This window comes from Armigeres subalbatus, chromosome 1 (genome assembly GCF_024139115.2).
Source record: "Armigeres subalbatus isolate Guangzhou_Male chromosome 1, GZ_Asu_2, whole genome shotgun sequence".
NCBI classification, from domain to species: domain Eukaryota; kingdom Metazoa; phylum Arthropoda; class Insecta; order Diptera; family Culicidae; genus Armigeres; species Armigeres subalbatus.
This window is the reverse complement of record NC_085139.1, coordinates 68,278,831-68,294,439: the sequence shown is the minus strand read 5'-3', so window position 1 is coordinate 68,294,439 and position 15,609 is coordinate 68,278,831. Positions and strand designations below refer to the sequence as shown.

The 15,609-nt window shown below is 41.9% G+C and overlaps 1 protein-coding gene across 3 annotated transcripts in view; it reads left to right on the top strand.

Annotated features, from left to right (window-relative positions):
- The window catches only part of LOC134226633 (mucin-4), an 817,146-nt gene that overhangs the window by 638,453 nt on the left and 163,084 nt on the right, over positions 1 to 15,609 (top strand). The gene's annotated exons all lie outside the window — the stretch shown is intronic.

Here is a 15,609-nt window from a genome sequence, read left to right as displayed (position 1 = left end):
TGTATATGTTCGAATAAATAAATTTAGCTGAAATAAATACTCGCCGGTCGTCTCGTCTCCGTCCGTCCCCGCTGCCATCGAGACCGACTGGTTGACTTCCTCACGCGCATGCATGGTGCGGTACGAACCGATTATCGTACACGGCTGCTATCAACCGGAAAGGAGGCAAAACAGTGATATCACGTCCCTCCAAGAACACATACACACACGAACACATTCTCACAACTTCCAGCGCCAGTTGTCGTCGTCTATGAATATGAGGGCCAGGAGGACGAACGAATCGCTACTCCCGGAATCGGTTGGTTAGCAGTTTGTGATGTTGTTATGATACCGAGCGATGGAGCAACTCGAGCAATCCCGTCGCCGTCATCGTTGAAGTCGAATTGAATTTTCCACGCCAATATCAAACGGAATCGCTTTGATGACTGGGAAGTGGACGCCGTCGTTGCGAAGGGGACGCGCGCTGTGCTGCCGCACGCCAAACCAAAGCTCCAAGATGGAAGTTCAACAACGATGAAGATGACGACGGCGACGTCGGCGGAGTCAACGATCGTAAATTGATTTAAGAACGTTTCACGCATCGATGGATGGGAGGATTTCCGTTAGCTCTCCCGCCCGGATGGGTTCCATTCCGTTCCGGTGGAGCGGATTTTCGAGAAGTGAAATATGATGGGTGGTGGCAGTTAGTGTGTTGGCAGGATTGTTAACAGATTTTCTTCTTTGGATTCTTCTCTTTAGTGGCATTGATTTTTTTCAACACAGAACGTCGAGCTCTAGCAGATATGAAGCAACGAAAGATGCTTTACCGAATTTGGAACGAATAACGTGATACGAACCCGATCAATAATGCATAACAAAATTATAACAATGGGAGCTATTTATTGAAAAAAAAAATTGTGACAACATTTGTTTTAAATTTGGCTGGTTAGTAGTAAAAAAGGAAAGAGAACACCTTTCAAGTCTTTTGAAAGAAGGCTTCCGAGCGGCTTGGAAGCAGGCTTTCGAGCCATGTCAAAGGAGGCTTCTAAGTATCTTTAAAAAGCGCTTCTTAACCTCTAGAAAGGAGTCATTCGAGCCTCTTGAAAGGAGGCTTCCGAGCCTCTTGAAAGGAGGCTTCCGAGCCTCTTGAAAGGAGGCTTCCGAGCCTCTTGAAATGAGGCTTCCGAGCCTCTTGAAATGAGGCTTCCGAGCCTCTTGAAAGGAGGCTTCTGAGCCTCTTGAAAGGAGGCTTCCGAGCCGCTTGAAAGGAGGCTTCCGAGCCTCTTGAAAGGAGGCTTCCGAGCCTCTTGAAAGGAGGCCGAGGCCTCTTGAAAGGAGGCTCGAGCCTCTTGAAAGGAGGCTTCGAGCCTCTTGAAGGAGGCCGAGGCCTCTTGAAGGAGGCTTGAGGCCTCTTGAAGGAGGCTTCCAGGCCTCTTGAAGGAGGCTGAGGCCTCTTGAAGGAGGCTTCCAGGCCTCTTGAAAGGAGGCTCTGAGCCTCTTGAAAGGAGGCTGAGCCTCTTGAAAGGAGGCTTCTGAGGCCTCTTGAAAGGGAGGCTTCTGAGCCTCTTGAAGGAGGCTTCTGAGGCCTCTTGAAAGGAGGCTTGAGCCTCTTGAAGGAGGCTTCCTGAGCCTCTTGAAAGGAGGCTTCTGAGCCTCTTGAAGGAGGCTTCTGAGCCTCTTGAAAGGAGGCTTCTGAGCCTCTTGGAAGGAGGCTTCCTGGAGCCTCTTGAAGGAGAATTCAGAGTCTTTTGAAAGGAGGCTTCTGAGCCTCTTGAAGGAGGCTTCTGAGCCTCTTGAAAGGAGGCTTCTGAGCCTCTTGAAGGAGGCTTCTGAGCCTCTTGAAAGGAGGCTTCTGAGCCTCTTGAAAGGAGGCTTCTGAGCCTCTTGAAGGAGGCTTCTGAGCCTCTTGAAAGGAGGCTTCCGAGCCTCTTGAAAGGAGGCTTCTGAGCCTCTTGAAAGGAGGCCTGAGCCTCTTGAAGGAGGCTTCTGAGGCCTCTTGAAGGAGGCTGAGGCCTCTTGAAGGAGGCTTCTGGGCCTCTTGAAGGAGGCTGAGCCTCTTGAAGGAGGCCTGGGCCTCTTGAAGGAGGCTGGAGCCTCTTGAAGGAGGCTTCTGGGCCTCTTGAAAGGAGGCTTCCAGGCCTCTTGAAGGAGGCTGGGCCTCTTGAAGGAGGCCTGAGCCTCTTGAAAGGAGGCTTCCAGGCCTCTTGAAAGGAGGCTTCGAGCCTCTTGAAAGGAGGCTTCTGGGCCTCTTGAAAGGAGGCTGGAGCCTCTTGAAGGAGGCTTCTGAGCCTCTTGAAAGGAGGGCTGAGGCCTCTTGAAAGGAGGCTGGAGGCCTCTTGAAAGGAGGCTTCTGAGCCTCTTGAAGGAGGCTTCCAGGCCTCTTGAAAGGAGGCTTCTGAGCCTCTTGAAAGGAGGCTCTGAGCCTCTTGAAGGAGGCTTCTGAGCCTCTTGAAATGAGGCTTGGAGCCTTTTGAAAGGGAGGCTTCTGAGCCTCTTGAAAGGGAGGCTTCCTGAGCCTCTTGAAGGAGGCTTCCGGGCCTCTTGAAAGGAGGCTTCTGAGGCCTCTTGAAGGAGGCTTCCGGGCCTCTTGAAGGAGGCTTCTGGGCCTCTTGAAAGGAGGCTTGGGCCTCTTGAAAGGAGGCTTCCGGGCCTCTTGAAAGGAGGCTGAGCCTCTTGAAAGGAGGCTGGGCCTCTTGAAGGAGGCTTCCAGGCCTCTTGAAAGGAGGCCTGAGGCCTCTTGAAAGGAGGCTTGAGCCTCTTGAAAGGAGGCTTCCGGGCCCTCTTGAAAGAGGCTTCCGGGCCTCTTGAAAGAGGCTTTCGAGCCACTTGAAGGAGGCTTCCAGGCCTCTTGAAAGGAGGCTTCTGAGGCCTCTTGAAAGGAGTCTTCCAGGCCTCTTGAAGGAGGCTTCTGGGCCTCTTGAAAGGAGGCTTCCGAGCCTCTTGAAAGGAGGCTTGAGCCTCTTGAAGGAGGCTTCCAGGCCTCTTGAAGGAGGCCTGAGCCTCTTGAAAGGAGGCTTCTGAGGCCTCTTGAAGGAGGCTTCCGAGCCTCTTGAAAGGAGGCTCGAGCCTCTTGAAAGGAGGCCTGAGCCTCTTGAAAGGAGGCTGAGGCCTCTTGAAGGAGGCTTCTGAGCCTCTTGAAATGAGGCTTCTGACCCTCTTGAAATGAGGCTTCTGAGGCCTTTTGAAAGGAGGCTTCCAGGCCTCTTGAAAGGAGGCTTCCGGGCCTCTTGAAAGGAGGCTTCCGGGCCTCTTGAAAGAAGGCTTTCAGGCCACTTGAAAGAAGGCTTCTGAGCTTCTTGAAAGGAGGCTTCGAGGCCTCTTGAAAGGAAGCCTGAGCCTCTTGAAGGAAGCCTGAGCCTCTTGAAGGAGGCTTCGAGCCTCTTAAAGAAGGCTTCCTGAGCCTCTTGAAAGGAGGCTTCTGAGCCTCTTGAAAGGAGGCTTCTGAGCCTCTTGAAAGGAGGCTTCCGAGCCTCTTGAAAGGAGGCTTCTGAGGCCCTCTTGAAGGAGGCTTCTGAGCCTCTTGAAGGAGGCTTCCGGGCCTCTTGAAGGAGGCCTGAGCCTCTTGAAGGAGGCTTCTGAGCCTCTTGAAGGAGGCTTCCTGAGCCTCTTGAAAGGAGGCCACCGAGGCCTCTTGAAAGGAGGCTTCCTGAGCCTCTTGAAGGAGGCTTCTGAGCCTCTTGAAGGAGGCCTGAGGCCCTCTTGAAAGGAGGCTGAGCCTCTTGAAGGAGGCTTCCGAGGCCCTCTTGAAGGAGGCTTCTGAGCCTCTTGAAGGAGGCTTCCGTGCCTCTTGAAGGAGGCTTCCGTGCCTCTTGAAAGGAGGCTTCCGTGCCTCTTGAAAGGAGGCTTCCGTGCCTCTTGAAAGGAGGCCTGAGCCTCTTGAAAGGAGGCTGAGCCTCTTGAAAGGAGGCCTGAGCCTCTTGAAAGGAGGCTTCTGAGCTTCTTGAAAGGAAGCCTGGGCCTCTTGAAAGGAAGCTTCTGAGGCCTCTTGAAAGGAGGCTTCCGAGCCTCTTAAAGAAGGCTTCTGAGCCTCTTGAAAGGAGGCTTCTGAGCCTCTTGAAGGAGGCTGAGCCTCTTGAAAGGAGGCTTCTGAGGCCCTCTTGAAGGAGGCTTGAGCCTCTTGAAAGGAGGCCTGAGCCTCTTGAAAGGAGGCTTCCGGGCCTCTTGAAGGAGGCTGAGCATCTTGAAGGAGGCTGCTGAGCCTCTTGAAAGGAGGCTTCCGAGCCTCTTGAAAGGAGGCTTCCGAGCCTCTTGAAAGGAGGCTTCCGAGCCTCTTGAAAGGAGGCTTCCGAGCCTCTTGAAAGGAGGCTTCCGAGCCTCTTGAAAGGAGGCTTCCGAGCCTCTTGAAAGGAGGCTTTCATTTCTCACGTCTCACTGTGAAAAGTGAGTAGTGCGAATTGAGAAGTGAGGCGTCTCACAACTCACTTCACGCTTCTCACTTATTACAGTGAGACGTCTTACTACTCACTTCATAGAACTCACTTTTCACAGTGAGACGCGGGAAATAAATAGTGAGAAGTGAGACGTCTCACATTTCACACCTCATTTCCTGTGCGGCCTTCGCACAACTCGCTTTTCACAGTGAAAGGAGGAAAATAAGTAGTGAGAAGTAAGACGTCTCACTTTTCCAGGGTTGTAAATATTCGGCAGCATTGGATGAAGGTGATGTTTTTTAATATCATTTTTTTATTTTCTTCCTGCTTTGAAATCAACCTCACATTCCCGGAGAAGTAGAAAAATAAACAACAGAACTCACATCACCCACTGCGCTGCGAAGATGAAATTCACCACAGCAAAATATACACATTCACCCAGCAAATTGAAAAAAAAATCACCACGCGTTTAAATGGGCCAGTCACAGTCATACGGTAAGGCGCGAACTGAGCAGCCTGTCAGAGTGGCTGAATGCGAAATTGAATGGTCGGTGTTGGAAATGATTTTTCGGCTGCACCCAGTCGCACTCACCACGGCGGCGATGAAGGCGACTGCAGATAGACCTGTGCGCCGAAGTATTTGTGAGCGGCGGCGGCGTAAGGCCATTTTTACACCGGCGGCGGCGGCGTCGGCGGCGTCACGCCGTAAGCAATGTTTGGCGGCGGCGGCGGCGGCGTGAATCGGCGTGAAGAATTTAGAGCTGAGAAAAAAATCTAGCTTTTTATGAATTTTAGGGAACCGTCTAAGACGAATTAAGTACTGTCCATTTAATTCCACCAGTTAATTTTCGTTATCTTTGCAGATACGTATTTCGACCACAACTGTGTGGTCGTCTTCAGTGTCTCGTACTTGACTCGACTTGTCGACTAAGTCGAGTCAAGTACGAGACACTGAAGACGACCACACAGTTGTGGTCGAAATACGTATCTGCAAAGATAACGAAAATTAGCTGGTGGAATTAAATGGACAGTACTTAATTCGTCTTAGACGGTTTAATACATTCCACTAAAAGAGCTTAATATATTTTTCTGAATTTTAGGGGTTGGTTTTTGTACAATTGCTTTTTTTCCTTTATTTATGTGAATTTTTAAATTTTTAGTTCTTCACTCGTCGAGAGTACCAAGGCCAGGGGCACTTGGCAGGCAGAGGGGGCAGGATGGCCACCCTCAGGTCCAACTGTTGGATCTTCTAATGGCAAATTTTAATTCAAATGAACCTTATACTAACATTCTTAAGCTTAATATTAAAGCTTTAAAATTTGAGTACAAGTGGTTAATGACTAAAAGTGGTCGATAAGAGGAAACTATGACGTAACATAACAGACAATAAAGTTAAAATAATACAACTATAGGAAGATAAGTACGAAGAATCCAGATAAATCTTGGTAGTAATAAAAAAAGGGTCCATGTGACGTTGCTCTTCGGAGATTATTTATGGTTTGATGCAGGAGGCTCGCCCCTAATGTCGCGGTTAAGCCTCGTATTATCTCGTAATGGAATTGGGGGAGTGCGATGCCTCCAGCTGACCTTGTTGAAATCGGAGGTTAATGTTGCGAGGGACTCAGACCCGGGTTGGGGTTCCCGGGCTGCCCGGTCACTGGAGAGGTGGGGACTTATAGCCTTGGGGTAACCATGGAATGCCCGAAAGCCTCGAGTTGTGGGAACTTGCTCCCAAGATTGATCTCGGGGTCCCAGTGAAGCCGTTAAATTAGTTTGTATAGGCCCCCATCTTTTAAGAAAGAGATGAGGGCGGCGGTGCTAGCAGCGTTGTCGGATAATGCATTCCTGATGCTAGCAGATATCCCGTAGGTATCCCTGAGAGCCTGATATTTGGGGCATCGACATAATGTTCCACGGTGTTACGAACATCACAGACGTCGCAGTTGGAAAAGGGCTCCCGTCGAAGTTATGCGAGAGCCGTATGTGTCCGGTGTCCGGTGTGTGTCCGGAGCCGGGAGATGATTTGCTGTTCTCTGAGGTTGGATAGGTCTGTCCATGCCGATGTGGTCCCCTTCATTTTCCGAAGGTATCCGGAAGTTGTGGCAATCCAGGAAATTTCCCAGTTTTCTAGTACTGCTTTCCTTATTCAGGTTTTTACGTCACCAAACGGGACGGATGACCTAAGACGCTGGCCCTGATATCCGGCAAGGAGATCTGCCGTGATGTTTCCAGGCACTCCGCAGTGTCCCGGAACCCAAGCGAGGGTCGTGTTCGGGAGCATGGTCGCCAAGATACTTTGGATCCAGGGGTGCTTAGGCTCGTCTGGAGTGCGGAAATGACGCTGGCAGAGTCGGACAGGACGAGGATGGGTTTCCTTGATGGATAGGTGCGACAGGATTGCTACCTACAGCCAGACTTATGGGGGCAATATCCTAATAGCTATAGCTTATAGCTCTCCACGGCAAAAGTGTACATTACATCATCCACTAGGACATTTCCACATCACAGCACATGAGTTCATTGGAAAGTACTTCGGATATAAATCCAGAAATTCGTGTGGAAATTCCTCAAGATATGCCTCAGAAAATTCGAGAAAGGAATTCTAAGAATTAATTTAGAATTTCCTTAATGAATTCTTTCAGAATTTCCACCAAGAATAACCTTGAAAATTCTTTCCGAAATTTCTTCAAAAGTTCCTTCATGAATTTCCTTCTACTTTAGGGATTGCTTCGGAAATTACTTTACGGATTTTTTTGGGAAGTAATTCATTCGAAACTATTTTTAAGGATACTTTTGAAAATTCCTTTAAGAATTCCTAAGAAAATCCTTCAAGAAGTTCTATAAGAATACCTACGGACACTGTTTTAGGAATACATTCGGAACTCCATTTAGGAGGAAAACTTCGGAATTTGATTAAGGATTTTTTTTTTAGAAATTTCTTCAGGTATTTCTAATAGGAAATCTTCCAGTAATTTGAGGAATTCTTCGGAAACTCTGGGAAGATAATTTTGGTATTCTTTCGAAATTTCCCTCTGGAATTTATTTGAAACTTTCTTCAGGACTTCTTTCAGAATTTCTAATAGGAATACCTTCGGACATTCCTCCGGATATTCCTTTAGCAACTCTTCCAGAAATTTCTGTAGACCTTCGAAAATCTCCTTTTTTATTACTTTAAGAATTCTTTCGGAAATCTCTTCAGAAATTCTATTGGAAAACCATCTAAAATTTTGTTTGTGTATTCCTTCATTTTTTTAACCGTTGTTCAAGTGTTTTTTTAATTGAAAATAAGTTTAATACTCAAGTCTCAAATACCTTTAGAAATTTCTTCGAAAATTCCATTAGAGATTTTTCTAATGTCGAATTCTCTCCGGAACTATTTCTGCAGTAATTTTGTATGGTTTACTGAAGGAATTTTCTGAAGACTCCCTAGATGAAGTTCCAGAAGAATTTGTAAAAATATTACAAATGCCTTTTCGGAGAAATTTCTGAAGAAATCCCTGGATGAATGTCCAAATTAATTCCTGGTGGCTTTTCTAAAGAGATTTTCGAAGAAATTCATGGAGGAATTGTCGACTCAATTGTTGAAGGAATAACCGAAAAAGAACCTGAAAAGATTTTCGAACAGGATTTTTAAAAGAGTTTCTGAAGGAATATTCGAAAAAATTCTTAAAGTAATTTACGAAGGAATTTTAAATGGATTTCCCAAACAGCTATTGAAATTTACATAGAAATTTTTATTTTCTCCAGGAGTTTCTTTAAAAAATCCGGACAGTAGTAAAACAAACTCAGTTTTGACTCTAGAAGCAAAACTACATGCCAAGGAAAACTCCCAAAATATCGTAATTGCGAATATTCGAATATTCTCAAGAATTCCTTGGGAACTTACTGCAGGAGTTCCTTCGAAAATTTCTACAGATTTTTTGTAAATACCTTAAATAATTCTTTAGGAAATACATTCAGGAATTTATTCGGTAAGTCACCAGTTTCTTGGTGACTTACCGAAAAAATTTCTGAATGTATTTCCTAAAGAATTATTTAAGGTATTTACAAAAAATCTGTAGAAATTTTCGCAAAACATACTTTTGCATATAAACGTTAAAGACGGATCCATAAAAAACTGGAAAACGATCCATAAATAACATCTGAATGTTCCTTAAAATGCTACCATAAATCCATAAAATAGTTAATGAGATTCCTTAAAGAATAATTTTTCGATCCATAACTAAGCTAATATTTAGCAATTAATTGGGAAATATGTTCCATTAACAATTAACATTCCAAGAAAAACAATACAATTCTTGCTATTTTCCCATGAAAATATGACAAATGATCCATAAATCTTTGGAAAATGATCCATAAAAAAACTACATTTTGATCCATAAAACTTCAAATTTGCGCATTTTTTTATCGTGATGATGATTCATAATTTCAGCCATATGATCCATAATTCTGGCCATTTGATCCATAACTTTGTTCAAATGATCCATAGTTTTGGTGATATGATCCATAAATTTTGATAAATGATCCATAGATTATATAAAATGTGTGGATCAATTAATATAGTTTCATTGGCCTTCTTTCCAAGCATTATGGATCACATTATCAAAATTATGGATCATATGACCAAAATTATGGATCATATGGCTGAAATTATGGATCATCATCAGGATATAAATTGCGCAAATTTGAAATTTTATGGATCAATATATAGTTTTTATGAATAATTTTTCAAAGGAATCTTTCGAACTATTTTATGGATTTATGGTAGCGTTTTATGGAACATTCAGATGTTATTTATGGATCGTTTTTCATTCTTTTATGGATCGTTTTTCCACATTGAACGGTGCAAAGTAAGGGCTGCCCCAAGAAACTCATTCTAGTATACCTTTAAAAATTCCGTCAGTAATTCGATCAAATTTTTCCAGGAATTCGTTTAAAAAACCTCCACAAATGAAACCAAATTTTTCTGGAGATTCTTCAAAAACTCTCCTAATATTAATTCTTAAAATTTCATCACGATTTCCTTCAGAAATTCTTTTTGGAATAATTTTAAAAATTTCTACCCATGTAGATGGGTACACTTCCCCCACAGTTGTAATGGATCTGACGCGCGCTTCTTAAAAAAGTCATCTCTTGAAAATCTCAAAAAAGATTGCGAATCTATTTATTGATCTGTTGGGTTACACTGTTGAAAGGAGATTCACTGTATTCCGCGGGCTTCGTGCAAGTGTCTCAGCTTACGGGCCCACCACCTCCGTTTTTTGCCCTTCACACAGCAGTGCATTGAAAACACATTGGTAATTAAATTCGACTGTAATATTGGATGGAGCCGTATGTTGAGCAAGACTCAAGTCAGGATGGTGGATAAATACATGCATACATACACACCAACTTTAAAAAATTTGTACAAAATTCCTTCGAACATTATTTTAACAATTCCACTGGAATTTTTCCAGGTAGGACATTCCATTCCCTTGCAAATTCATCTAGTAGTTCTTTAGGAATTTCCTCCGCCATTTCCTTCCAAAATTCTAGGATGAATTTTCAGATATCTCTGTACGAATTCCTACAGAGATTCTCAAAAGAACTACTAAAGAATTACCTATATGCTTAAATTTGTTAAAGATTTTTTTTTGGACATTCCTCTAAGAATTCCTTCAGAATTTCCTCCAGGAATTCCTTCAGAAAATCTTCCAGACGGAGATAAATTCAGATTCCTCAAGATTCTAAGAATTTTCTTCAGGTATTCCTTCAGAACTTTCTTGAGGACTTCCTTCGGATATTATTTCAGGAAAACCAAGAAATTTCTTTGGGAATTGTTATTTTTAGAACAATTCTCGCTATTTAAGTACAAGGAGAGTGAAGAAAATGTCCAAATTGGTGGGTCACGTACCCCATCGTGCTCCAGCTTCAGAAGCCAAGTTACCATTATTGCATTCTTTAGCCAAGAAGATCTTGGATGATCTAACATTTAACACGCCAATGCGGGTAAAAGTGACAGAAATAAAAGCAAACAAATCTGCTAAAGGTATAATAGCTATTTCATTGATGCCTTGGTTCGGCAGATGCAAACGCACTGCATACTGTGATTTTTGTATTGGCCAATCATCGGCGTGAAGTACGAAATTCGGCGGCGTGGAGCCACCCGGCGTATGGCGCGCCGCCGACACCTTGACCGGCGTCGGCGTACGTCAATAAGTGTCGGCGGCGGCGCACAGGTCTAACTGCAGATTATACTGAGATCCATGTTTTTTTTCACACCTCATTTCTCACTTTCCAAATGACCTATTCAGCCAAATGACCTATTCGGCCAAATGTCCTATTCGACCAAATGTTCTATTCGGCTAAATGCCCTTTTCGGCCAAATGTCCTATTCGGCCAAATGTCTTATTCGATCAAATGACCTATTCGGCCGGATGACCCTTTAGGTCAAATGACTTTCGGCCAGCTGGGTGTCGGCCTAATGGTATGTTCAGCCTGGTGGCATTCGGCCAAATGGCATTCGGCCGAATGGGTTTCGGCCAAACGACCGTTCCCCCATTTTAAATCAAATTATCTATTTTTAACATACGTTTTTTGAAATAACAACGTTTTATACAATTGAGTCATATTATTGTTATGAATTCCTGATCGGGAAGGGTCATCATTTTATATAATGTTACTCTCTATCTCTGTTTTTACAGCAGACTTAAGGCTCTATAAACCGAAATCAATTTGACAATGACGATGATTTTTTCGTATTTGCACTAATACTAATGCAATTTTAGAATAAAATTAATATTGTGCTGCTAAATACCAACTGATCCCTTCCAGCGCATATTCATGGCATTTTACTATAAGTTTTTCACTCACCTGACTAATTAATTACTAAGGAATAGCTCAAAAAGCACTTAAAACTGCTTTTTTCTTAGATCATAGTTCGTATGGTAATCGAACACACACTAACTCCAAACTTTCAGATCACACATATACACTTATCATAAAAATGTACATAGTTTTTTATTTGCTCCGTCTTCCTTTTTTTCTGTATTTTGTCACTCTAAAACACTATTCACTAAACATGTTCCACCTTTTTCTTCAATATTGAATAAAGATTTCTTCACTTCACGTCGAAAAGATGAAAAAACTGCTTCCAAACATTTGAAACGCTAGACAAAATTTTCAACAGTATTGTAAATGTAATAAAAATCGCAACACTGAAATTCACTTGCGCAATACATTAAATAGTGGGTACAAAACCTACGCGGTATAACTTCATTTCAACCGAGCAATATATCGTATACGCGAACCGACACGCAAACAAAGCTGTGCATGCACGAGAAAATAATCATCACTTATCGTTGCCAGATTTATTTATTTAAAAAAATCATTACCGTTGATCAGCTTGAACAAACAAACCAGAAAAAAGGGTTTTTCATGTTACATATGTTGATATTAGCTACCAAATGGTGTGGGAATAATTTTGAAACTATAAATTTTCATATATTTGATACATTATGCACGCTTCTTATGATATAAAATAAACATTTGGTTCAGTCTGGCAACATTATGTATCAGCTGGCATATTTCTAACACCCCATTCCCACCCATCTCATTTGTAAACATACTTAACTTAGCTTGAACGTGACTTGCCCCGAGAAGCGTAGTGAAGTTACCGAAAAGTGCTTGTTCTTTGGAAATATGCCGAGAAAACGGAAAGCTCAGCAAGCAGCATCAAAACGCGAAGCTGAAAAGCGCGAAAAGGTGTCGGAAGTTTATCCGGAGCACACAAGCTCGGATCATAGTGACGATGGGGCTAGTCGAAATTCGGAGATATTTGGAGATATATCCGATGATTTGGATTTCAGCACTGCTGTAGATCAAGAATGTGCAGATAATTCTTTTCCAGAAGAATGGTTTAGTGACTGGAGCGACTCACACGAATGGAGAAACACTCTGCTTCCCGCTGAGTTGTCCGTGGAAGCGGAGCTCGAAGAAGAGCATTCAATTATTTCGACGTCTGGAATAACCCAGTTTTTTGAAGAACATTGGATTTCAGATCTGTCAACCGTTCCGTTGTTGAACACAGGTATGTGATATATATGGAACATTTTATTTGCACAGTGAAATTGGACATTATAAGCTCCTGAACCAAAACCGGAAGCTTTTCCTATTTATAAATATACTTATATATGACGCACACAAAAATCAACGCGCGTGAATATTCTGATCGTATTAAAAAATAAGAGCCAGATACACGCCTAAGAAAAACAAGCCTGAGGGGGAGAAACTTCTTTGATAATTTTATGAATATTCGGCCACTTGAATGCAATGAATGCTTCGATTTCATGTGCTTTTTATGTTGTGAAGAAATTTTGTTTATATGCCATCACAAACCACAATATTTTCTCGCAAGCCGAAGTGAAGACCCCCTTCCTTTATTTTTTTCTAACCTTGTTTGTGGGAATATATATCCTAGGAATTTTATGCCATACTATAATGCATTTTTTTCTATTTCTCATAAAAGTTTAGAAAATAGTTCAGTGCATATGATCCCATAGTTGACATTAATTTACAGTCCATGATTTGATAGTTGACAGTTCGCATGATATGATTTAAAGATAAAAGTGACATATTTGAAGCATTTCAACCCATAACACATAATTGAGAATTATGTATAATGGGATTACTCAGGTAAACCCAGTTAATTAATTCGTATACTTAAAAAAGAACAGACCGATTTAAGCTAATTTATCCATTTTCGCTTTATTATTCATAAGAAGGAAAACTTTCATGAAACCGAGAACAATTGGCAAAATCATTTTGTGGATTAACAGTCTTCCAATTAAATTAAATTAAAAAAGAAATAATGTTACTGCAAACTAATCAATTTTAGGCGAGACTAAGTTCTACGGGTCAGCTAGCTACATATCAAATTTATACTTCTATTCAAATATATATCATGAAATTAATATCCAGATGACTTAGGGGTTGTTCAAAAATGATGTCACAGCTTTTAGGAGGGGTGGAGTTTAATATTTTATGACTAAACATATACTGCCGTTATACGCATAACTGTCCCATGTACATAGGAAATCCCAGCAAACATGGGACAAATATGCATATGAAGGCAGTATACTAGGTATACAAAATACGAGAAAGGCAAAAAGCGTTGCAGATGGGGGAGGGAAGGGAGTCTAGAAATCTCTAAAAGTAGTGGACGTCATTATTGAATCGTCTTTTATACACGTACAATGAACGAAATCATAGCTATTAAAATAATTCATGATATATGTGGGCAAATCATAACTTTTAAAGGGATTCATCGCTCAAGTCTCTTTCACCTATCTTTTTCTTCTTATTGGCATTATATCCCCCACAAGGACATTGCCGTTTCGAAGCTTAGTGTTCTTTCAGCACTTCCATAGTTATTCATTGCGAGTTTTCTACGCCATGTTACCTTATTTGTATATCATGAGGCTGACACGATGATACTTTTATACCCAGGGAAGTCGAGAAAATTTCCAACGTAAACATTCCCGGACCGGAAATCGAATCCAGGCACCTTCAGCATGGTCTTACTTTTCACGCTAGTGCTCTGGTAGTGTATACGGTAATACTAATAGGTTATGATAATTTTACAGAGAAAACTGATCCGCCTATCGAGCTAGAGATAACTTTACCAAACTCTACGCAACATAGTTTTACAGAGGAAACCGATCTGCCGATCGATCTAGAGATAACTTTACCAAACTCTACGCAACATGGACATGCAACGACTTCGAATAATGATTTGTATAGTGTAAGTCTATTTTGATTATTTTTGCTTGATCAATTAGGTTGTAATCAGTCACTTACGATATTGACATATAATAGTTTTCATATTATGGTTAATTAAATACATAAATACTAATATTCATTTTTTTGTGTCTTTATTAAAGAGATTTTCAGCCCTAGGCTGGCTCATCTCTTAATATTCATTTAACTTATATAAAATATCTTGTAGCTGCTGAGATTAATACCTATGTATCTGTAGAATTACACCTTTAAATCAACAAGAACTTAACAAGCTCCAAAAATAATTTTCAACATAATATTATGTTACGTTGAAAATGTTATGAAGTACCAACTTCATATTCGAGCGAAATTTGAATAATAAATAAATTTCAGAACGCGTCAACCAACAAAGTCTTGTACCCTCAAGGAGCGAACCCTCCGTTAGAACTACAGCGTACCCAAGTTGGCGATGTAGGACAAGACAATGTTCAGGGCGATTCACTACAAAGCGGCAACGCAGGCGTTGCGCTTATTCTTCAACAAGATTCATCGAGTATTGTAAGCGATTTAAAGCTTGATAACAACGAAGCTTTTGGTGAGTCTTCTAGCAATAATGTGTCAATTGCACAACAGGACCAGAACAAACGTTCTAAAGCGCAAAATATGGCGAATAATACTCATAAATATTCGAAAACTACAATTCCGGAGTGGAATGACATTAACGGTCGTAGGATAGTAGATTTAAATTATATATGTAAATGCCTCCTGCAAGCCCAAGCCCAGCATTCCGCTTTATGTCAAGGATTACTTTGCTTATTAAAGAGAACTATAGATCAATGTTCTCAGTAATCTGTTTTAAATGTAACATTTGTAAGCAATTGTTTAAAGTAACTTCAGAGAGTACCGCTCCAAAATCAATGTTAAGGAAAGCAATAGTTTGGGGAACATTGTGCTCAGGAGGAACGTATACACACACAAAAGAACTCTTAGCATTCTGTGACATTCCTTTTATGGCCCAAAAAACATTTGTGGCAGATGAAATGGCAATGGACAATATTTTGGAAGCTGCAAAAGATGAGTCCATACAGAAAGCTGTACAGGAGGAGAAGGAAGCATGCGTTAATGATGCTAGGAAAAATGGAATGGTTGTCAATTTGAATGAACCAGTTAGAACAAAAGTATCATTTGATGGAAGCTGGGCGGCTCGCAGTTACGGAAGCAGATACACGTCAGCATCAGGGTGTGCTGCTATTGTAGCAGAAAATACTAGGAAAATTCTTTACATTGGATGTCGCAATAAACGTTGCTGTATTTGTGATCGACAAGAAAGAGGTACTACAGTAGCTGGCAGGAAACCAAAAAGACCACAAGTGCTACAAAAACTATTCTGGCCCGTCTGGTGGAATGGAACCGGAAATTATTATTGAAGGTTTTCAAGAGCTCCTTGAATCGAATTTGTGGTTAACAACCATTACTACTGATGGTGATTCAACAACGGTTGCAA